This window comes from Neovison vison, chromosome 13, assembly GCF_020171115.1.
Source record: "Neovison vison isolate M4711 chromosome 13, ASM_NN_V1, whole genome shotgun sequence".
NCBI lineage: Eukaryota > Metazoa > Chordata > Mammalia > Carnivora > Mustelidae > Neogale > Neogale vison.
Genome location: NC_058103.1, coordinates 132,171,647 through 132,196,126, shown reverse-complemented (window position 1 = coordinate 132,196,126; position 24,480 = coordinate 132,171,647). Strand labels below are relative to the sequence as shown.

At 48.5% G+C, this 24,480-nt stretch overlaps 1 protein-coding gene and 1 long non-coding RNA gene across 3 annotated transcripts in view; one reads left to right on the top strand and one right to left on the bottom strand.

Annotated features, from left to right (window-relative positions):
• The window catches only part of APBA2 (amyloid beta precursor protein binding family A member 2), a 197,344-nt gene that overhangs the window by 117,177 nt on the left and 55,687 nt on the right, over positions 1-24,480 (bottom strand). For both annotated transcript variants that reach the window (XM_044231804.1, XM_044231806.1), the window contains exon 2: positions 11,093-11,146. The gene's annotated coding sequence lies outside the window, so the exon portion shown is untranslated. The remainder of the gene's footprint in view (positions 1-11,092; positions 11,147-24,480) is intronic.
• LOC122894248 lies at positions 11,529-22,739 on the top strand. The gene is made up of 4 exons (XR_006381758.1): positions 11,529-11,777; positions 20,549-21,021; positions 21,634-21,765; positions 21,898-22,739. It is a non-coding gene; the product is annotated as an uncharacterized LOC122894248 (long non-coding RNA).

Below are 24,480 nucleotides of genomic sequence, written 5' to 3'. Positions count from 1 at the left end.
AGGAAGGTGGGTCTTTACAAAAGAAGATACCCAGAGGAACTACAAAAATATTTTTTAAAAAACATACTCTACATCATTAGTTTTCAGTGAAATGCAAATTAGAACCACAGGATCCCACTCTGCATCCACCAGAATCAATGTCAAAATGGCAACACACAGGGATGTGGAACAACTAAAACTCTTACACTTACATGGGGGTGAAATTTATTAAAACCACTTCAGAAAACTCATCGGTAGTGTTCACTAAAATATAAACATACCCATGCCCTATGACCCACTAAAATATAAACATACCCATGCCCTATGACTCACCAACTCCACCCCTAAGTACAGCAACAGAAATGCCATCACCCGTGTGCACCAAACATATAAGAATGTTCCCAGCAGCAATAATGACCAAAAACTGGAAAAGATCCAAATTTCCATCAAAAGTAGAGTGGGTAAATTCCAGTATATTTACACAATATGCAACTTCATGACAGTGAAAACCCATCAGCTACTGCCCACTCAACACCAGGCATGATTCTCATTGAGTGAAGGAAGCTACGACAAAAGGGTACAAGCTGTAGAAATTCATTTACTCAAAAATTCAAAAATTAGCAACAATAGAATTTGGCGATAAGATTCTGGTTACTTTGGGGTAAGTGGGAATGCGGCTAGGAGAGAAGGCGAGGGGGGATTCTTGGTTTCTAGAGATGCTTTCCTTTCTTCATGGGATGAGAGTTACACAGATGTATTCACTTTGAAACACAGGATTTTTATACTTTCTGTTCATTTAGCCAAGTTGAAAAACATATTTGAAAAAAACAATATGGTCTCTATTGCTGGTTTTGCGCACTATGCAATCAACAGAGGCTCTGACAAGGTGAGTCTCCAGCACCGCCTCCTGCTTTCAGTCAACTTTCTTAGTAAGTCCAAGTGGCCATTATGGGGTGTGGACTGTTACAGGGAAGGAAGAGGAATGCAATTCAGAGGAGACTAGAGAAGCCGCCATATTATGGGCAAGGGCTCATCTTTTAAGGTTTTCCTTCAGATTCTATTCTGAGGCACCAGTGCCTGCTGTCCAGGCAGGACCGCAGTGTAAACACTTGCCCTCACTTCTGTGAGTCAGGCTTCCTGGAACCTTCTCTCTGAGGCCCTGGTGCTCCACAGGGGTAAGGCCCCTGGAGAGGGCACCCAGGCTAGTCTTACTTCTGATGGTCCGGCATCTGGAAGAAGGCCCCAGCCTACTTCCCCTACACACACAGACATACACACACACCCCCCAGAGATTCACACCCACATACATGCATGCACACTCACACTCACACACTCACACACCCTCACACAGAGACTCACACTCAGACACATAAGCAGACTCATACACATTCACATACACTTACACTCACTCACATACACACACATACTCACACAGACTTATACACACAGAGAGACTCACACTCACATACAAGCGCACACAGACTCACACTCATAGACTCACATGCCCTCACAGAGACACTCACATATACTCAGACACAGACACCAAATTGGACTCATACACACTTATACTCACATACAAAACATACACAGACTTTTACACACAGAGAGAGACTCACACTCACAGATTCACACTCTCCGACACAGACGCATACACACACAGACTCATACACACTCACACACATACAGTCACACAAACCTCATATACACTTACATACAGACACATGCTCGACTTGTACGCACTCACACACAGAGACTCACTCACACACACACACACACACAGACACATACACTCACACAAAGACTTATATACACTCTCACACTCTCTCACACACACATACGCACACAGAGTCCATCCTGATGAAAGCACCACAGAGAACGGCTTCCTACCTGGGCCAGGCCGGAGAAGGACAGAGACACAGTCTTGACGACATGTGGAGCCGAGTGACAGGAGAGAGGAGAGACAGAACACCAAGTCCCACAAAGATGGGAAGGCAGGCCCTCAGGGCCGTGAAGAATAATTGTAGATAGAACCTCCGCGGGTTAAGTGTCTCTGTGACCAGCCCCGTGCTTTTAATAACATTCACGGATATAGGGCTGCGTTCCTTCTGTTTTTCAAAATGTGGTAAGATAAGCAGAATATAAAATTTACCATCTAGGCCGTTTTTAGGGGTCCAGTTCAGTGGCATTAAGCACATTCACACTGTCCTGGATCCACCACTCCCATCCATTCCCAGAACCCATTTCTCTGGCAAATCTGAGCTCTCCGCCCATTACACTCCCTCTTCACCCCTCCCCAAGTCCTCTGCTGGATGAGAAAACAAAGAGGCATCAGGTCATAAAGCAACCTTCCCATCAAAGCAGGGCTGGGCTCCGGGGCCATCTGGGCATCCTCCCCCTGCCGAGGGGCGGTAACCACGATTGTGGGCACCAAGGGCAGGAGGCAGGCAGGTGCCTCCGAGTCTGCAAGGGAGGGTGAGGAGGGGCGAGCTGCATGCTTCACTCACGATGCTGAGATGTTGTGCCCCACAGTGCCCAGCTCAGCGGCGTACTGTCCGGCCTTGCCTAAGACATCGTGCCCAGAAGCCTCTCTTCTCTGTAAGATGGAAATCACCGCATCTGCTTACACAGTTTAAGGAGCTCTGATGAAGCCTGATTCTACGTCTGGCACACCACTGTGCTCAATCACAGGCTGCTCCTGTTGCCTCTGGGTCTGAGGTAGATGGGGAAGGAGTGTGCAGGCAGAAGAAGTGAAACCATCTGCAAGGTACCTTCCATGCAGGGGGCTGCGTGGTGCCAACACAGGACCTCACAGAGAAAACAGAGGCAGCCTGGTGGCTTCAGCGCCTGAAAGAATCCTTGGATTCAATAAGCCGCCCACAGAGCAATGAATATGGGCACAGCTAAGGTTGGTGAACTCCAGACTACCCCCATCCCATCCCCCCAGAAGCCTAAGGAAGGGAAGGAAGCTACGATTTATCCCGAAGCTAATCGCTCGCCAGAGCTGATGGATTTTCTGACATGAAGTCTCACTGTGTCGCGTGCAGGAGCTGATTTTCCTTGGCAACGGACAAGTCTCTCAGCCTGGAACAACATCCCAGAGCTCTTGTCACACAATGTGCCCACGTCGCTACCGGACCCGAAGTCAAGACTGTCAAGGCCGAGTATAGACAAAAAAGCCAGACAAACACCCTGACGAGTGTTGTTTTCCTCAGGCAGGACCTGCGGAGGCCATTCAGATAGTCCACATTTTCAGGGCTCAAAATGGCGGTGGAGGTCTGTTGTCTTTGGGAACTGCTTTCAGAAGCTGGATGAGTCAAATCCAGCCTCCCAAAGGACACTTTCCACTTCTGGAGACATTTGTTCAAAGACGAACGCAGGTGCTGACCATACATCCATCATGGTGACTCCTTTCTGCTCCTCACAGACTTGACTCCCGCCTCCCAGAGAGAACAGAGGTCACGACCAGAAAGGCCTCAGGGTCTTCTCCATTAGCTCCCTCCAGAAAGCAGCTCTCTTCACGGGCACCCAGGCTCCATTCTCCCTCCTCGCTTGTCTGTTACATGCTGCGTCTGTTCTCTCCTCATCCGTGAACTGCACTCAACAATCAATTTTCCACCTCCACAGAAAAATACCTTGTTCCCTTCTGTGCCCACCCCTTTCCCTTCTTGCCTCCTTCCCCTCCTTCATCCGTGTTCATGCAAAAGAAAAATCCCACAGCCACTCTCTCTGTTTTTTAAAAATCCTTCATGGTGGTCCAGCAACTCCCACCTCATCACTGAAAATCCTCGACACCCTTCCCTCCTGGTTCCCGCCCACTTTCCCCGACGTTCTTCTCAGACTCCTCACTCCCCTCTGCAGTCCTCCACTCCTCATGGAGGTCACCCCTACCCGTGGCCTCAGCCAGCCTGGCTAAGGGCCGGACTCATCAGCCTCACCCCCATCCCCTCAAAAGCTCTGTGGTCCTCCCTGAAGTAGTAATTCGACCATTCTTTTTCCACCTCAAATATGGTCTTCTCTCCCTCTGAATTCCCACCTCTTGCTCCCACCACATGGCTCTGCCAGCTCTTCCTCCACACCCTCCCAGCCTTTCCTCAAAATACCTCATCTCTCCTCAGGAACCATATGAGGAGCCTCTAGTACCTGAGCCTTCGCCCTTCCCCTTGCCTTCAACAGACATCTATGTGTCAGCCCTCTGGTGAAGTCCTGTCAGAGTTCTCTGTGGCCATCTGAACAGGACAGTCTGGCCTCTGCTACCTCATCCTTTGGCTCCTCTGTCAAGCCAGTCAAACTGTTGTTGGCCCTTGAACAACATGGGTTTGAACTGAATGGGTCCATTTATGTGTAGACTTTTTTCAATAAATACAGTACAGCACTGTTAATGTACTTTCTATTCTTTATGATTTTCTTAATAACATTTTCTTTTCTCTAGCCTATTTATTGTAATAATACAGTACACAGTACATATACAGAATATGCATTAATCAACTATTTATGTTACTGGTAAGGCTTCTAGTCAACAGTAGGCTACTAGTAGGTAAATTTTTGGAGAGTCAAAAGTTATACATGGATTTTCAACCACACGGAGCAGGTGGGGGTCAGAGAAAATGAATACTTTCAAATCTCCTATAAACACCTTGCCAGGGCATGAGTGGTGCTTCCTCCCTGACCCCTGAGACCAGGGTATGGTCAATGACATGGCCTTCCTCATAAGTGAGGGTCTCTGCCAAGGCTGCTATTAACCATGGGAGCCCTTCCACAGCCCAGAAGCCAATCCAGGCACTTCTAATTGTTAACTTTCACCTTGACAGCCACCTTGAAGGACAAGTGGGACACCACCATATTTCCCTGCAGACTGACCAAAGGACATTAAGTGATTTGTCCAAGAAAGGAGGTGAATCTCTCGTGGTTCCAGACTCTATGAAAGCAACACTCATGGCAGCCTGCTCAGCTACAATAGAGGAGACCCCCGCAGGGCTCCTCTGGAAGACTTAGGGAACTATTCCATAAACATAGATGTTCTTTTTCAACCAGTCCAAGCACAAGCTATGGTATAAAAATTGTTCTGGCTTCAACTAGCACTTCCTTGTGTATCTAGAAACACCTGTGGTCCAAATCAGTTTGGAAAATGATGAGTTAAGTAGAATTAAGTAAGCTCTTTTCTTGCAGGACTTCAAAAGGCTTTGTGATGGCGCTCTGGGATGCTCCAAGAGGGGGCAGTACACACAACACATCCCCAGCCTCATCTGAATGCAGATTACTATTTTCAGGAACATCTCAGGGGAGTCCACAGAACACAGTTTGAGAACGCCAGCTTACATACTCATGTAATTATAATTGGAACTGGGTCTAATTAATTAGATCTGAATGTCATTAATAAAAAGTTACATACAGTAATGGCTAACTTCCTTCAATTTAATCACACTAATTATGTTGCGCTCAACCTAGTAGCAGCTCATCCCGCTATTTTCTTAACACATTTTTCATCTTTTAAAAAAGGTGTTGATGAAATTTTTTCTGTCTTAACATGCAACTTAAAAAAAAAAGTTAGGTGTCAGAGCAGGCACTTTCAAGTATTTGAAAACACACATACCAAGCCTGAAAGCCAATAATGACCAGCTCCAGGCCCTCCCTTTGCTCCTCCAGGGAAGGACACCAATAATATTGGGGAGCTATCACATGCCATGTGCTCTCCACCCATGATGTGGTTCATTCTCATAACCACCCCCAAAAACCATGAATCCCCGTGTACAGCTGAGGACAAGGAGCTTCTGGAACTTTAAGAAACTAGAGCTATATGATGATCACAGCCTTCCAGAACATCTACTATCTACTAGGCACTGGGCAGGACATCGTGAAGGATGCAGAACAAGCGGGCTTGCAAGTCCACAGAGAGATCAGCAGCACAGCAGGAAAGCAGAGAGCAGACACATACGGGGCTTCAATGTCCAACAAAGACCTCAAAGCAGGTGGCCCATGAGCCTTGTCTTTCAAGATGGGGAGAAGCACACAGAAAAGCAATTGGCCACACAGAGCCAAAAAAAGGACTCATAGAGACACTTCTGTTGAAACAACAGGGCAGACCAGTGTACAAAGACTGCCTCATTCAGCCAAGATACAGAAACAACCCAAATGTCCATCAACAGATGAACTGATAAAGAAAATGAGGTATATATGTACACGGAAACAGTATTCAGCCTTTAAAATGAATGAAATCCTGCCATTTGCAACACGACAGATGGACATGGAGGATATTATGCTACATGAAGTAAGCCCATCACAGAAGGACAAATACTGCATGATTCCTCTTATATCTGAAGTCTTCAAAGGAACAGAAGTAGACGTAGAATGGTGGCTGCCAGGGGCTGAGGGGAGGGGGAATGCGGAGCTGCTGAATGTGTGGGAAGTCTCCATTAGGCAAGATGACTAAGTTCTAGGGAACCTCTGCGAACTGTAATGCCTACAGTTATAGTACAGGACTGTAGTTCAGAAAATGTTTAAGAAGGCAGATCTCAGGTTAGGTGCTCTTACTGCAAAATAAACAAAAAACAAAGGGGCACAAGGGAGCTTCTGGAGGTGATGCATAAGTTCATTACCTGAATAGTGGTGAATGCAACATAAGTGTACGCCTATGTCTAAACTCACCAAACTGCGTACACGATGTGGTTTTTTTGCTTACTGGTTTTACCTCAATAAAGCTGGGAAGAAAAAAAGAAGTCTTAACCATTTCAATGATACGAATGCAGAACCATCTATAAAAAGGTGAGCCTAGGAAGCCAGCAGCTCCAGTTGAGTTGGAGGATTAGCTAGTAAGTAGGAGCAGGATCACCCTGCCAGAGGGACACACAACACAAGAGCAGAGAGGTTTGTGTGGGCACAGAGCGAGGTGTGACACAAACCCTCTTCTTTATCAGTTTTTTCAAGTACACAGGAGCACGCGTGGGTAGTAACTTAACATCCATGGATACACCCTTCGGGCTTCCCCAGCATTATCATCCCACCTCCTCCTCCTTCATATTATTTGCTCATTTTTAAAATTATACTGTCTCTTTTCTAATGGATTTGAAAGAGTTCCTTATACAGACAGAATGCTAATCCCATACAGTAAAGGTATCTCAGATATTTACTTCAGGTAATACTCTGCTTTTTTTTTTAGCAATAAAGTATTTTTATTTTTATTTTATTTTTTTTCCAATTTATTTATTTTCAGAAAAACATTATTTATTATTTTTTCACCACACCCAGTGCTCCATGCAAGCCATGCCCTCTATAATACCCACCACCTGGTACCCCAACCTCTCACCACCCCCCACCACTTCAAACCTCTCAGATTGTTTTTCAGAGTCCATAGTCTCTCATGGTTCACCTCCCCTTCCAATTTACCCAAATTCCCTTCTCCTCTCTAACGCCCCTTGTCCTCCACTTTTAACCTCACATAGTGTGTTTGCTCTTAAAGAAGTTGCTAATATTGGTGTTTAGTTAATCAGCCTTTTCTGTGCCTGTGTGTGGGTGCCTCACCTTGTCCTACCTCAAGGGCATACAGAAAATCTCTTCTATACATTTTACTATCTTGCCCTTCCTTGTCATTAATTCTGTTGGCATTTACTTGTGTGTATGATGTGAGGTAGGGATCTCATTTTCTCTCTTCCCATGTGGACGACCATTCGTCCTCCATCCTTCCCCATTGGATCAATAACACATCTCTGCCACCTCCTATGTCCTGCACATGTGAGAGTTTATTAGGCTCACTATCCTGTCTCACCATCCCTCTGTCCTCCCTACACAAATACCACCCTACACAAATAACATCCATCAGGAATCTCATTGTCTCACCCTTGTGCCAGCTTCCCCTTAACATTCCAGCATTGTGTTTCTTTTAAGGTCTAGTAGCTGGGAATTTCACTGCCTTCTTTGGATCTTATACTTTAGGATGACTCTTGGTCAGATTTTACATAGCACTTTTCCATGTAAGAGCATGCTGACATATCAGGGAACCATTTCCACGAATGCAATGTCTTCTATCTTAACATATTTTCTGACACTTCCCATGATTTAAACATAGCTTATTAATTCTCCCACCATTTCTTCAAGGAAATCACTAAGTTTATAAATAGTTGGCCCTTGAACAACATGGGTTTGAAATGTGAGAGTCCACTCACATGCATACTTTTTTTTTCCCCCAATTTATTTATTTTCAGAAAAACAGTATTCATTATTTTTTCACCACACCCAGTGCTCCATGCAAGCCGTGCCCTCTATAATACCCACCACCTGGTACCCCAACCTCCCACCCCCCCGCCATGCATGACATGCATACTTTTTAAAAATAAATATACCGCAGAACTGTAAATGTACTTTCTCTTTCTTATGATTTTCTTAGTAACATTTTCTTTTATCTAGCTTATAATAAGAATACAGTATATAGCACATATAACATAAAAAATATGTGTTAATCGAATGTTTAAGTTATCATGAAGGCTTCCAGTCACCAGTAGGGGATTCATAGGGAAGTTTCTGGAGAGTCAAAAGTTATTTGCAAATTTCCACCTATGTGAGAGTCAGTGCCCCTAACCTCCCATTGTTCAAGGCTCAACTGTAATTCCAAGTCACCGATCTTGTAGGATTGATACCATACGATAGTGAGGCCAAGGATTTAATTCTCCTGGGGTGGGGAGAATAGAACACAGCCCCAAACTTTTACCGAGGGTGGAAGCATATTCCCCAAGTTCTTCTATGAGGAAATGCCAGGCACAGACTCTGGGTATTGGTATTCTGATGTTATAGAATGGTTCTTTTGCAGTAGAAAAAAATAAATAAATAAACCTGGGTCTCTTCTCTCAGCAGCTCTCCTCACACGGATCCATTCTAGCATAATTGACATTTAAAAATATCCATCTCGTTGCCACTTTTCTCTCACAGAAGAAATATGCTCTTCCGCAGGGAAGCTGTTGGGAATTACGATGAGTACACTCACTTAAACGGCAGTCCCATTACACTGCAGATGGGTGAGCGCTATCGGAAAGAGCGTGAGACGGCTTGCCTATTGCAGCTGATTTTGAAACTCTAATAGTATTTCAGGATACATAAAGATCCCACTAGGTCTTTTCTGGGCTCAGAGGAAAAAAAATACCTTATACCTTAGAGGCACAATATAGAATTGCCCCGTGGCTCCATCAGAAAGCCACAACAACGCCAATTTCATTTAGATAAACTTCAAGAAGCCAATTTCACGGTGGACCGCTCCTAGAGGACCAACAGACTACACCAGCCCTTTGACCGGGGGGTGGGAAATTCCCAGAAGATGGGAATTTCACTGCCATTGTGAGACCCCTTCCCCATAAGAACCTCCCTCTTTACAAGCCATCCTTGCTGCTGGTTACCCACGAAATCTCCTCCCTTCCCAGAATCCCCCCAAACTCTTCAGCATTGTCACAGCTGAGGGCAGGTGACGCACCTCCTCTATTTGAGGCCGACGAATGTTTACGAGTCTAAAATTAAACAGGATGGAAAAGGCCTCATTGAGAGCACTGAAGTAAATTCATGAACTTTAAAGACCGACAGCCGAGGAGGACAAGTTCAGAAAACTGCTCGTTTATTCCTATGCCCAAACACATTAACAGTCAAGCAGCTCCACTGACATTTCACCCTCTGCTTCCTTGGAGAGGAGCTGATTGTTCCAACTCTTAAATGTGTTAGGGATGTGTCCTCTTCCCTACCCGTAAAGCCACTGCAGAATGCATCCAGGACATCTGTGACAAGAACACCCCCCAGTACGATGGCAGGTGAATTCCTGCCCTTGCACAGCACCGGGCTCATGGGCGGCGACCTACCGGTAGGACAGAGGCTGCTTTAGAAATTGAGATCAATGCATCTGCATCGACTTACAAAAGAAGCCTCTTGCAGGAAGCCCAAACAGCAGTTCCAACTACTTCTGGGACCCCTCTGCCACCCCAGAGGCAAGACAGTGGTTTGAGACCCAGGTCTTGACGCTCTGATATCCCAACCCTGCCCCTACTGGTCTTCATCTTTACCCTCAGAATTGGCACAGAGCTTCCCCACTGGGAAACCCCAAATCTTCCTCTCCTTTGGAAGTCCCCAAGCCACTTTCCTATCTGTGATGCTCTGGACTACTGACCCCCAGAGCAGGCCTAGCCAAGCCCAACAAATGCATCAGAACCCAGGGAATCCATCAGAAGCTCAGACCTGCTGTGGCATCAAGACACAGAGACCACTCCTGGCCCGGCTTCCTCGCCTCCAACAACAGTCTATCCACCACGCCGTTTTCCAAACATACCCCATCCCCTAACACCAGCAACCCCACAACCAAGCCACTGGGGCTCTTCAGCCCGGGAGAAAGAGCACCTACTCATTTTCAATCAGAACACGCCTCCTGCAAGCGTCCCTCATCGCGGGCACTCAGGGGGCACCTGGGCTACAAAGACCCATGCAGATCTGCTGCTGTAGGTCCTACTCACAAGACCAAGCCAAGTGCTGACCATGGGCCAGTGTGATCAGGACCGCAATCTAGCTTCCCCCTCGGGGCAACAGCAACACGGGCCGTCCCTCCTCCCTGAGCAGCTTAGGAGGACTCTTTCTGACCCAAGTTAAATTCTTCCTCTCAGTGTCCTGGTATCTCACGGGGGTGCACTTCTAGTTAGGTTCAAAACATTCCCCCAGTTTAATACTGCAAGGTTGGTTGTGCATGGCATTTATCATTGGTGATATCTAGCTAACTTTGGTATAAATCAGAATCGAGGTAGGAGTTGCGCAAACAAGTGCCTGAATCTGGTGAGGCCTACGGTTTTCACAGGCACTAGTATAGTGAGGAGGGCACGTATGGGAGAGGGGGATGTTGCCATTGTCTTGGGGGTGGTGACGGGGAAAGGTATTCCAGGCAACATCAGTGCCCACAGAGAGCCCTGTGCTCATGGGCTCCATGGCTGGGAATCAAGCCCCAGCCTCAGACCCCTTGTGGGCAGATGAGCCAGAAAATAAGGAGCTGTGGCAAATGCCCAGTTCCACCTGAAAGGCCGTGTCCCTCGAGTAAAACAATTCCATTTCACACATAATCCGAAGCAAAACCTCACTCCATGCAAGGTGCCCTCAGATTTCTTACCGAAAACAAGTGGTTTCGTAATGTCCCCCAAAACCTTCTGGTGACGAAACCTTTCTGGAATAAAACAGAAGGAAAGAGAAGAAATTACTTGGGTTTCCGAAAACACACGGGTGTTCACACAGAGCCCTTTCAAATACAGACATCTGAAGGAGTGAGAGGTTTTGAATTATCTGGAAAAGTGAACCAATTATCATTCTAATGAGATGATCACAAATTACCAGAAACAAATAATTAAAATGTTTCTTTAGCAATTCCTCACATAATGATTGCCGTAACCGCATCCTGTTGGGCAAATAAAGCCATGGCTTGTGTATCCCTCCAGGAGAGACTCTCCGCATTTTAATGAAGCTCCTCAAAGCCCTCATGAATATGTATTTCCCCACAACAAAGCTTGACCCCACCAGTGTGCAGAGCCGGTATTCTGGGACACTTTCAGAAGGAGGTGGGTGTGCCTGTGGGGCCTGGAGGGCGGTGAAGAGAGATAAAAGCAAAGAGAAAGAAAACCGGGCCACCGTGCACTTCCTCTGCCCAAGTTCACCTGTTCTCACCCTTCCTCTTGGGCAAGGGGGCTTCACAAAGAGAACAGAAAAAAGGCCATCAGGCTTCGTACTCCACTTGGACAGCGAAAGCTTTGCCATGAAAGGTGAAGAGGAAGTCCCTTATATTCTACGTTCCAGAACTCAAGGTGAGACTCTGGGTTAGATCAGAAATTCAAGGTGGGGCAGCCGATCGCCAGAGAGCGGGAAGCCTGGGGTGGTGTACGAGGAGGGGGATTTATTGGTCTTAAACATCACATCCAAATTCCTCTTTTTCCCCAATATAAAACAGTATGTTAACTATGGAATTTAAATTTTTTAAAAAATTCCTTTCTTCCTCCAATTTGGCCAAAGACACAAGGCATTATGAAGGAAGGTCTTTGTTCCTTTCAGAACCACACCAATGGCAGCCTCCTCCCAGGGGCCTCAGCTACTGGGAACAGAAGGTCTAAGAGCGTTTCATGAAGAGTTGTGCTGGTTGGACAGTTCATCTTCAGTCTGGTCCTGGGGTCTGAAATCACAGGGAATGACATCATTCTTGGGGGGAGGTAATATGGTCTTGCTATTGGCACAGGCAGACAAAGGTTTCTACTTTATCACGCAGATCTCTCCTGGACCCAGTGTTGACACTTTTTTTTAATGAAACCTGACAGTCACTCTCATTTCCCTAGATAGGCATTGTCAACAGTGGATTTTAATCAGGGAATTTGGGGGAGTTTCCTGCCACCCCAAACTGGCCCACTGCAGATACCTCTAGTCCAGATAATTTTTAAAAGATTGGGGGGAAAAAAAAATTGGCTCTCCCTTAAAGGCTGAAGATGCTTCCGTTCTGACCAAGCCATTTGTATATGTGTGATCTGCTTGCCTCTGCTCAGGGGCAAATTGACATCCATCCACATAGCTGTTCAATTTCTTCCAAAGGTACGGTGCTTCAGTTGCCTTTCCAATCCCTTTACACCCCTGGTCCCAGTTTTATCACATGTAAAGCATGGACAAGATAATTCTCAAAGCTGGTTGGGAAGGTGTAGGCCACAAAGCCTCCAAAACACTGCCTGGGAACTCATTAGCGTCAAACAGTATTTCCTTCTTTATCCCCAAATTTTATCCCCAAACCCCACCATCCCAGGACCTCCAAAAAGAAGTGATGTCAGGGGTCAGCACACACCCTAAATGCTATGTCCAGAGACAAGAACCCCTCCCTGGTGGTCCTAAGACAGGGCCTCGATTCCCTACTCTTATGAACTCAAGCAGGTTAGTGAGAAGGACCTCAGTCCTCTCCCAGAATCCCCTACTCCAGCTCTGGGCAATTTTGACCAAGGGGGCTGCAGGGAAGAGCCCAGAAGCCTTGGACTGCCAGCGTAGGCTAGAATTCTCCCCACTTGTCCCCCAGGTTCTCCCCTCCTCTCTCAGGTCCACAGCCACCCGCATCGCCCAGGGCCACAGTGGGCCCATGGAAATGACCACGTGTCCACAGATCTAGCTTCTCCACTTCCTCCCAACCCAGAAGCCTCCCCGGGAACCCCAGAGCTAGTCTGCAGGCTCAGCTGGGCTTCCCCGCCCTGGAGGGGAGGCCTGCCCCATTGCTCCACCTGGAGGAAGGAGCCACAGCTCTTCCTCTCCCTGCCCTCAGTCTACCAGTCTCCTGAAAGGACAAGAGTCTCATTCATCTGTAGCCCGAGTGTCCCTAATATGCCCCACACAGATTCCCCACAGAGGCACAGAATCGTCACGCCGCCTTGGGAGAAAGGGCAGAGCTCTGCACTTTACATAACGCTTTTCCATAGGAGGAAACGGGCCGACATCTTAACTCAATTTAGAATCGGTTTTTAAATGTCTATTTATAGGCATCACACAAGTACCCCTCGTGGACGGTGAAGGAATCAGGGCTCCGGGCTCTGGTCCACCACTACTCATTAGCATTCTTTTCATGTTTGTCTTCTCTAATTTCCCCAGCAGCATTTTAACTCAATAGCAAGGTCACTTGGACCTTGCTGGGTCACTTGGACCCAGCACCACTTTCCATTTCCTCCAAAGAAAAATATGAATTTTCTTGGCCATGCAGCAGTGCCCTCTCTCTGCCCTCTTGGGGCCCCTCGCTTGCGTTGGCGAAAGCAGGGTTGTGTTATTTTTTGGTGAACTGTGCCTCTGGCCAGACAGTTCACCTTCAAAAAACCAACAACGTCATGGAGCACAGAGACCTGGGAAGGCGCCTGGGGGTCAGCTGGTTCCTGTTGGCCCTGAGTCCCCCAACCTAGCCAGGGACATCCAGGGAGGGCCCGCTCCCGTTTCAGCAGCTGGAACGAACACAGAATCACCTATACTTTGGAACAACCAGACTTCTCTTCTCGGCCAGGTACGGCCTGGCTGTTCCTATTTCTGCCACACACCTGTCCCCATCCTCTCTCTGCCCTCTCTGGAGGCATCGAGGGCCAGGTCATGTCCCCTGTTTCTCGTGGCCATTCGTGACAGAAATCCCAGCACCTGCTCTTCTGGTAACACAGAGCCCCTTTTTGGTTTTTTGTTTTTAAAGATTTTTATTTATTTGACAGAGAGAGACAGCAAGAGAGGGATCAGAAGCAGGGGGAGTGGCAGAGGGAGAGGCAGGGTTCCAGATGAGCAGGGAGCCTGATGCCCGCGGGGCTCGATCCCAGGACCCTGGGATCATGACCTGAGCCGAAGGCAGACACTTAATGACTGAGCCACCCAGGCGCCCCTACACAGCCCTTTTTGGAATAACCTCCTCGTCCTTACCAAGCCCCAGGATTGGTACACAATGAAGTAGACAAGTGTCCCCATAAGACTTAAACATTCCGCTTTCCAAGTTGCTGGCCCACCCACAAGTTATTTGGGGAAGAAGGAAGGTAGCTTGTCCTGTATTGCGGCTTCCCAGGGGAGGTGGGAAATACAGAGCCCCAGGAGCCTGGCAGATTCCACGAAGGCTCCTTTTGCCAGCATGTTGAGGACGGGATTCCCCAGGGTCCGGAGAGCTCCCCTCCCCCACTGCCTTTGGAACCAGTACAGAAGGGAGGGCAGGCCCTCGCCGGGGGCACTGAATCCACAGCCGAATTCAGGCACAGAGAATCCTGCCAGGGAACAGCCCTCCAGCTGCCTGACTTGAAACACCACACGGTTCGGCTCGCTTATGACTGTTGTTGCCGAGGCGTCGGTATCTGGTGTCAGGATTAATTAACTTTCCCACATGATGCCCACTGCAACTGCCATTGTAGATTCTCTGTTATTCGACATGCACATTTCTGGCAAATCAGTTGGAGCTCTGATCACACAGGGCCTTTGAAAGGCCGCCTTTCCAGACACTTGGGAGGTAAACAGAAATCCTAAACATGGCTTCAAGTGGACAGTTCATAAATTTGCTGCTTCCCTTTGGTATTAGGTCAGGGGACGCGTTGGGAGGCCCCCACTCCAAGAGCCATCCTCGGGGCCCCATTAGCGCCCCGCATGATTGAGGAGGGGGCTCCCGAGACAGGAAACCCCAGAGGTGAAGAGAACCTACATGGGCTCTGAGAGAGCAGCTCAAGCAAGCCTCTACCCAGATCGCGAGAGGGGGACCCTGCAGCACCGACGGTGCAGGGCCCGGGGGACGTGGGGGTCGTAACCAGAATTTATAAGCAATTTCTTGGCAAAGTGAAGGCAACACTTGCAGTTCGATGGGCTCCCAGCCCTGCAAGCTGTCCTGGGAGGAAGCCTGGCACAGAGGTAGACAGAGATGGACGTGACCAGAGCCGAGGCAGGAAGTCTGCCTGGAGGCCAGAAGGCTGATCTCACAGCCTTACAAAGTGGCCGGGGCCCTGCCCAGCGGAAGCACGTTTCCTTGAACCAAAGAGGCAGCCCTGTGCTTTATAAGAGGCTGGGCCCTGGGCACGGGGGTTGGGGACTGCAACTGGATTGTGGAATAAGGAGAAGAATTTGATGAGCCATAATGACCGAGATTCAGTGAAATGCTTGCTGATGAAAGGCTCTGGCCACACTGAGCAGGGGGTCTGGGGATAGGGCTGGGAAGGGTCTACGCAGAGAATGGTGGCCAGAATGATGGGGGAACAGTCAGGACGCATCAAAGACAGGGCCCGTGAGTGGCACCTTACAGCCAGCTTGGGTGTGGTTCTTTCTAGTACCAGCCCAGTGGCTGCAACCCACACTGAAAACCAGGAGCTCATGGGATTGTCAGTATCTCTGCATGATGTAGAGCTTGGAACAGGAGTTCACACTCCTGTGGCCTTCATGAGCCAGCCCAGGGGAGCATGGGGCTCATCTGCACTGGGCTGTCTCCCAGAGGGGTACGGGCAGTTAGCAGAGGTCAGCATCCGGCAGAGAAGCTGCTGCATGAAGAGAAATCCTGGGAGCCAGTACTACAGCTCCGCCAAGCTGCCCCAGGGGGCTGGAGCATGAAATAGCCCAGTGTCCCCACAGGTGTGGCTGGAACCACAAGGGAGGATTTTGTGGGTGTGTGAATGTTCCCCAAGTTTACTGTGGGTCTGCTGCTTCCTGATGGGAAGGACTCACCAGGACAGTGCTCAGTTAGGCACGGCAGGGCCATTCCAAGAGAAAGAAAGAGGGCCCTTAGGAACCACTTCAAATACTGGCCACAGACCAATTGTAGTCGGGAAACAGGGGCAGGGCTCAGAAAGGGGGCCCAGGTCCTCAGAGCCAGATAAACAGAAAGGCTGCAGCCCAGGTTATGGTGGGAAGGGGGCTGGGGGAGCAGTGATGGGAAAGTTGGGGGATCTTCCAGCTTGAGTGGACACCAATGGGCTGTTTACAAGTAAAAATCTCAAAATTCTCGATAACTCAGTCCCCTAGCTAGCTGCAAGTGCAGTCTTCAAATGCTAATAACTCTATTTATTTTTTTTTAAAGATTTTATTTATTTATTTGAGAGAGAGAGACAGTGAGAGAGAGCATGAGCGAGGAGAAGGTCAGAGAGCGAAGCAGACTCCCCATGGAGCTGGGAGCCTGATGTGGGACTCGATCCCGGGACTCCAGGATCACGCCCTGAGCCGAAGGCAGTCGTCCAACCAACTGAGCCACCCAGGCGTCCCTAATAACTCTATTTATAAACACCAGTATGTATTACTTTTCTCCTCCTGGGAAGAAAGCTGCATCTTTAAAATAAAGAGCTCAAACCTTGAGATTCTCATGTGAACAAACGTTTTGGGAACACACTGGATTTTAAAAATCCATCTTCAATGGTCTCAAAGTTTCAAAAACAATGGTCTCGTTTGAGAAGGGAACTTCCTTTTTTTTTTTGTAAGATTTTATTTATTTATTTGACAGAGATCACAAGTAGGCAGAGAGGCAGGCAGAGAGAGAGAGAGGGAAGCAGGCTCCCTTCTGAGCAGAGAGCCCGACGCTGGGCTCGATCCCAGAACCCTGGGATCACGACCTGAGTCGAAGGCAGAGGCTTTAACCCACTGAGCCACCCAGGCACCCCTGAGAAGGGGACCTCTATAAAGGCTATTAAAATACACCGTTATTAAGAGAAGCGCACAAATTGTGACTGATGGCATGGTCAAAAACTCTCCATTCTTGGAAGCTGATCTTTCCAAGTGTGGAGGTGACCGGCCAAGCAGAACGTGTCACAATCTCCCACCAGACTCCTTGGTTGGGGAAGATCCTCATTCTCGGCTCCTGACTCCGATGCAGACACGCTCTATCTACGATTAGTTTCCTGAATGGGGACTTTCTTTCCATAGGGCCTGTGAAGCCACACCGACGGCAGATTTGGGGGTAGAGACACAGATCATTACGATCCATTTCAAAACCTAATAATTTGCTCTAAACCCAACTGGCTCTAACGTCCAATAATGTCAACTTACTTTTTCTGCATTTGCTTTTATGTAAAATCATCTGAGGCCCTACCAAACAAGCCAGAGAGTTCCTTACAGCAGTGTTGAGCTGATTTATTAATGCCAGGCTTGAAACTAAAGGTGCCCTGACCCAGCCTCACTTTATTCTCAATAGATCTGTCCTTGAGAGCTCCATGGACAGAATCCCAGCCCCCAGGGCTCTTCTTAGCCGAGGTGTTTACACTGCAACATCTGACATATTTCTGTGATGATTCTCAATATTAAACCAGTCTTGTGTGTGTTTGGAGTTCTCGCCTGGCTCTGGGGAATGAAAGGACAGTGCAACGCTGAGGGATGAAAGTCAGAACATGGTGCCAGGGCTGTCCACGTTGCAGCCAGAAGTGATGTCTTAAGAGGCAGGGGTGAAGGGCAAAGGGGGCCGCTGGTGCGCCGGGCTCAGGCAGGTCCGCGCCGGCCCCAGGGATGGAGGGGAGAGTTCAGAGGAGCCTTCCAAGCCTGCATCTGCCGGGCTTTCCTCATTATTATTCTCTCCCAGGCAAATGAAGTTTCTATTTTTGCTGCGAGGAGTCTGATGCCTTCCAATTCCCCCGCGTCCCCGGAGGGAGGCGGGGATTTCATGTTCTTTTCAGGCAGCTCAGGGATGCAGAAGGGAGGGTCGTCCAGATGGCTGAGAGCCAGAGAGAAGCAGCACCTGCCAATCTTTTCAAATGAGGACAGGGAGCTCAAGAAAGCTCCAGGCAAGGTGTGATATAGGTGTGTGGTCTGATATGACCATTCAGGGGACATCAGGGTCCTTTGTGCCCATGTCACACTCACCGTGATGACACTATTTCACAGAGGTGCACCTTTTAATCCTCAGAGCAGTGCTTTGAGGTAGCGGGGCTGTTGTCACCCCTTTTATAGATGAGGAAACTAAGGCACAGAAAAGTTATTTAGTGGTACGCCTGAGGTCACACAAGAAGTTCCGGAGATGAGGGGCACCTGGGTGGCTCAATCGGTTCAGTGTCTGCCTTCGGCTCAGGCCGTGATCGCAGGGTCCTGGGACTGAGTCCCACAAGGGGCTCCCTGCACAGGGGGGAAGTCTGCTTCTCCCTCTTGCTCTGCCCCTGCCGCTCACTCTCTCTCTTTCCAAAAATAAATACATAAATCTTAAAGAAAAAAAAAAAAAAAAAGGAAGTTCTGGAGCTGGGACTTAATCCTGGCAGTGCAGCCCAAGAAATTTCATTGGGAGGAAGAAATGGGGAAAGAAGAGATTTATAATATATAAATCAAATGAAGGATTCAATGATCAATAAGAAAATTCAAAAAAGGAGCAAGAGGTACGAACCAGTAATTCAAAGAATAATAAAAAATGAAATGAATATACATAAATATATGAAATAAACATTACTGGCAGGCAGAGAAATGCAAAGACCCCCCCGGTAGAGAAATAAATATACATAAATATATGAAATAAACATTACTGGCAGGCAGAGAAATGCAAAGACCCCCCCAGTAGAGACCACTTTCACCCATCAGACTAACAAAAATTTAAAACATCTGACAATACCAAGTGGAATCAGGGGAAAAGGGGGAAGGGGTACCACACACTACTAGGGGAAGCACTGATCAGTAGACCCTCTTGGGAAAACAACATGGCCACTTCTAGAAAATGTAAAGATCCATACATTTAGGGTGGCTGGGTTATGGACATTGGGGTCGGTATGTGCTATGGTGAGTGCTGTGAATTTTGTAAGACTGATGATTCACAGACCGGTACCCTGGGGAAAATAATTCCTTATATGTTATATGTTATATGTTTTTTTTTAAAAAAAAGATTCATACATTTATCCCACAGCAGTTCTGATCCTTGCTAAGTATTCTAAACAAATCTAGCTCGTGGTCACATAGAGACACACACATGAGTATTCATAACAGCCTTGTCTGTAGCAGCAAGAAACTGGAAACCATCTGAACATCCACCAATGAAGAACAGAGCATATCATGTTCTTACAATGAAAGGCTACACAGCAGTGAAAAGGTATAAAGGACAGCTACACATTTTCACATAGATGAAATGGGAACATATAAAGTGAGGCAAAACAAAGGCAAGCTATAGAAAGAAAAACTTACAATTTGATATTGTTTACACAATGCTTAGAGACATGCAGAAATCACAGGCTTAGTATATTGACTAATGCAGTAAATTAAAAAACATACCAAACTCTAATAGTAGTTACTTCTGGGTGGGAAACAAGGGGATGCAGTCAGGGAGGGGATCTAGCTCCACTAGTTAATTATGATGGTTTAAAATATGTCCACAAAAGAGTTGAGATGTCCTTCCACAGATGACTGGATAAAGAAGATGTGGTCCATATATACAATAGAATATTACACCTCCATCAGAAAGGATGAATACCCAACTTTTGCATCAACATGGACGGGACAGGAGGAGATTAGGCTGAGTGAAATAAGTCAAGCAGAGAGAGTCAATTATCATATGGTTTCACTTATTTGTGGAGCATAACAAATAGCATGGAGGACAAGGGGAGTTAGAGAGGAGAAGGGAGTTGGGGGAAGTTGGAGGGGGAGGTGAACCATGAGAGACTATGGACTCTGAAAAACAATCTGAGGGGTTTGAAGGGGCGGGGGGTGGGAGGTTGGGGTACCAGGTGGTGGGTATTAGAGAGGGCACGGATTGCATGGAGCACTGGGTGTGGTGCAAAAACAATGAATACTGTTACGCTGAAAAGAAGTAAAAAAAAAGATATAAGTCAAACAGAGAGAGTCAATTTTCATATGGTTTCACTTACGTGTGGAGCATAAGGGATAACATGGAGGGCATTAGGAGAAGAAGGGAAAAGTGAATTGGGGGAAATCCGAGGGGGAGAGGAACCATGAGACACTGTGGGTCCAAACTGAGGGTTTTAGAGGGGAGGGGGTGGGAGGATGGGTGCGTCTGGTGATGGGAATTAAGGAGGGCATGGACTGCATGGAGCACTGGGTGTTATACGCGAGCAACGAATCATGGAACACTACATAAAAAATTAGTGATGTACTGTATGGTGACTAACATAACATAAAAAAATACTAAATAATTCTTTTCCACTCCCTTCAAAAGGTGGAGCCTACTTCCCCTCTCCTAGAATGCAGGCTGGGCTTAGTGACATGGGTCTAGAATAAGGCAGAGGTGACACTGGATGGCTAAGGAGACCAGATCATAAAAGGCACTGCGGTGTTCTCAAGACTCTCTCGGAAAAAAAAGATGAAGATGAAGACAACGAAGAAGACAAAGAAGACGATGAAGAAGACAAAGACGAAGATGAAGAAGACAACGACGACTCTCTTAGATCACTCGCTCTGCAGAAAGCTGCCTGCCGTACTGTGAGGACCCCCAAGCAGGACTGTGGAGAGGCTCCCGGCAAAAGAAGCAAGATTTCCTTCCAACAGCCACAGGAAGTCACCTCAGAAGTGGATCCTCCAGCCCCAGCCAAGCCTTCAGAGGACCATGGCCCTCGCCCACATCTGGACCCTGAGACAGAGTCATCCAGCTGAGCTGCGCCCCGATTCTGACCCGCTGACTCTCTGCGTGAGGTAGTAAATGTTTACTGTTTGCTGCTGCTGAGTTTTGGCATAACCGGTGACACAGAAGGCAATAACCAGCATCGCAGTATTCTCTACTTTCAGTGGGTGGTGGGTACACAGGGGTTTGGCACATAATTCCCTTTTTGCATGTCAAATATTTCATAATAAAAATTGAATCTATAAGACTTGAGTTAGGCCCACACAGGTCAATGGTCAGAAATAGTGGATAGTAAAAGACAGGGAAGTGGGACAGGCAGGCGCTTCATCCTTCTGGGTGATCAGAGAATGGCTTCTCTCCTGAGGGGCATAGGGAACTTAGAAAAACCCCATCTAAGGTGCAGAGTCATGAGAAGCTGAGGGCAGAAGAGGAGGCAGAAGGATTTGCTCTATCAACATATTTAAAACAGGGAGTCCTTTTAGGCTAAGAGGGTGTGTCTGAGCCTTCCAGGCTGGCCAGCAGGGATGGGGGATGTCTGGTAGCACCAGGTGGCCCTCCTCCTCAAGCACACCTCCCCAGTCTTGAGGCCATCAGAGAAGGGTGGGGTTCCCCAGAAGCCAGGATCTGGACACCAACGTGTGTGTGTGTCTCTCTCTCTGTGTCTGTCTCCTTCTCTCCTTCAGGTTCCAGAAAAAGCAAAGGTACATTCCTTGGAAGTCACTGAGTTGGTCAGGGTCAACCGATCCAGTCAAAAGTGGTGAGAACCCATTAAATCTGACGGACCCGACCCGTGTCGGGATTCCCGAGGAACCCCCGTAAGTATTCCACAACTCTTCCTGTCCGTCCTCGTTCATCAGCTCACAACTGGTGCTACATTCTGCAATTTACTCATTCAAAGAACTATGTCCAAAATCTACTCTAATTGAAACAACCACTTTTCTCACTAGGAAGTGACAGCTGAAGCAGCGATACCCTTAATATATTCTGCACTCGCTTGCTTTTAAAACAACAACAGAGCATGTTGAGATGACAGAAGAACACTAGCCATGCTTTCAGCGCTGTTCTTTTGAGCCTGACTTGTTGTTAGGAAGATGGCCACTGAGACCTCGGATGCATCTGTGCTCGTTCATTCCTCACCTCTCTGTGGCTGGCCCCAGTGGACAAAAGGAGGAAGAAGATGTGGTGAGAACCGGAAGGGGCGAGAGGAAGCGTGGGCCATGCTGGAGGTGCTGGGGAAAGCATCAGAGATGGCACAGGAGACAGACGCCCCCATGCCCGGCGATGGTCAGCTGTCCCCTCGCAGGGTGGGCACAGACCAAACAGGGCCAGGCTCAGCCACTCGGGATCAGGACAGCCCAGGGCCTCCCTCTGTTCCCAGCCAGTGAAGGCCCGGCTCAGACATGAGCCCACACAGCACAATGTCCCCAAGCTTCCTGGCCACCACCACCAGCTCAGCCCTGAGCTGCCCAGTATCCCAGGCTTCTCTCCCACCACCCAGAGATGGCAGGAGACAGGGAGATGGCCAGACTTCTGAGTCCAAGGCCCAACTTCACATCCCGCCTTTGCCCAAGAGCTGCGACCACAACATGTTCCCCCCAGCACTCTGAGACTCAGGCTCTGCCTCAGAAGCAGAGAAGGTGGGATGGGGGTGGGGGTGGAGGAGAAATTCCTGGATGGCTCAGTCGGTTAAGCGTCTGCGTGTTCAGCTCAGATCATGACCCCACGGTCCTGGGATCCCCTCACGTCCATGTTCACCTGCTTTCCCTGCTCAGTGGGGAGTCTGTTTCTCCATTTCCCCCTGCTGCTCCCTGCTGCTTGTGCTTTTTCTGTCTCTCTCTCTCAAACAAAGAAAAAAAAATCTGAAAAATAAACAGAGCAGAATCCTAAAGCTCCCTCAGTCCTTCCTTGGCCTTCAGGACAACAGTCAGCCCACGTCGGGAGGAAATCAATCAGAGGCCAGCTCAGGGGCTTGGGGGGGAGGAGGGGGGTGAGTGCTGGCGCAGGACTCAATAGCTCTGTGACCCTGAGCCTCAGTGTCCTCCGCTGTGAAATGGGGATCATGAGTCTCCTACAAACCTCCCTCACAGGATTGCCATGTGGCTCCCAGGGGTGCCTGCCAGCAGATACTCGTGAGAAACACAGGCTGGCTCTCAGAAAGCCATGCGATTCCTGCTGCCCTGGGGCTGGCCCTACTCTCTCTCCCCCTCATTCCCCAGCACCCCAAGAAGGAATGCATCAGCTACTTGTTTAGCACCCACCGTGAGCCCCTCAGAGGGGGACCCCGTACCCAGGTCTGCACTCACAGCACCCGGCACATAGACAAGGTCCCACTCCCTGACTCCAGAACCCCCCCCCCGCCAGGCCACCTCTGCAGCCCCCAGAAGACACTCTTTCAGAGCCGGCAGCGCACCTCAAACCAGAGCCTGAGAGGCTGGGTGCCCTCCTAGGATGCGGCATTTTCAGAGAGGAAGCCACTAAGTCAGAGGGAGGCAGGGGCCTGGGGGAGGTCAGGGCCTCTGCATATATGTCAGCAGGACCCTGGCCCAGGGTGGTGGCTGCAGAGTTGCCTGGGTGCTTTGGGTCACAAAGTCCCTCTAAACTACTCCGAAACCCCTCCCAACACATCCCCTGGGCCCACACCTTCCACAGTGAGAGGTTTCCCAGAAGACAGGAATCTGTCTTGGGGGGTCTAGAGGGGGTCCTCCCCCTGGTGAGTAAAGAAGCTCAGCCGCCCTGGAGCCACCCCCAGGCCAGGGCCCTCCAACCCATCCTGGCTCGCTTCCTCACTCGCTGCTGGTGGCATGGGATGACACTGGGGTGACACTCCTCCTGGAGGTCACCTGTTCACTGTACGACGTACCCAGGGGGCTTCAGCATCTATGACACATCAACCTCTATGACAAAATTCAAAGGTGAGTTTGGGTTAAGTTTTCTAGAAGAGACTCTCGAAAATAATATATTAGCAAAAGCTGAAAGGAACCGAAATTGTCAGGCATGTGCCCCCAAACTGAGTATGAGACAAAGATCCTGGGTAGGGTCATCTGCGTCAACACTGAAACCAGCTCCTCACCACACACACCACCACCAACAAATATGCAGCCTCTCATCTAGAAAAGAAAGGCAAGGAGGTGAATTTCACTTTCAGAACAGGGCTCTCCTCAAGCAAGGATTGCCCTGTGTATCTCAACCCATGCACGGGCTGGGGAAACATACAGGGAGATGGTGGCTGGCTGGAAAAGTCTGCAGAAATGTTTCCACCCCCAGACCTCAGACTTCTGGCAGGTAACCCAAGCCCACTGGAAGAGGGAAACGGTGTGGTCACTCTGGGGTCCACACCTGTGAATCCCCAACCAGCTTTCATAGTGGAGACATGGGTAGTGAACATGCAATGACTTCCTGCTTCACCAATCTCCCCCCAACTCTGATAAAGCCATGACTTTTGAGGTGCCAGGACCTTAACCCACCTGCAAGGCCTCCTTTGGTTCAATGATACATTCCATTACCATTTCATTTTTACCTAAAGATTCCTA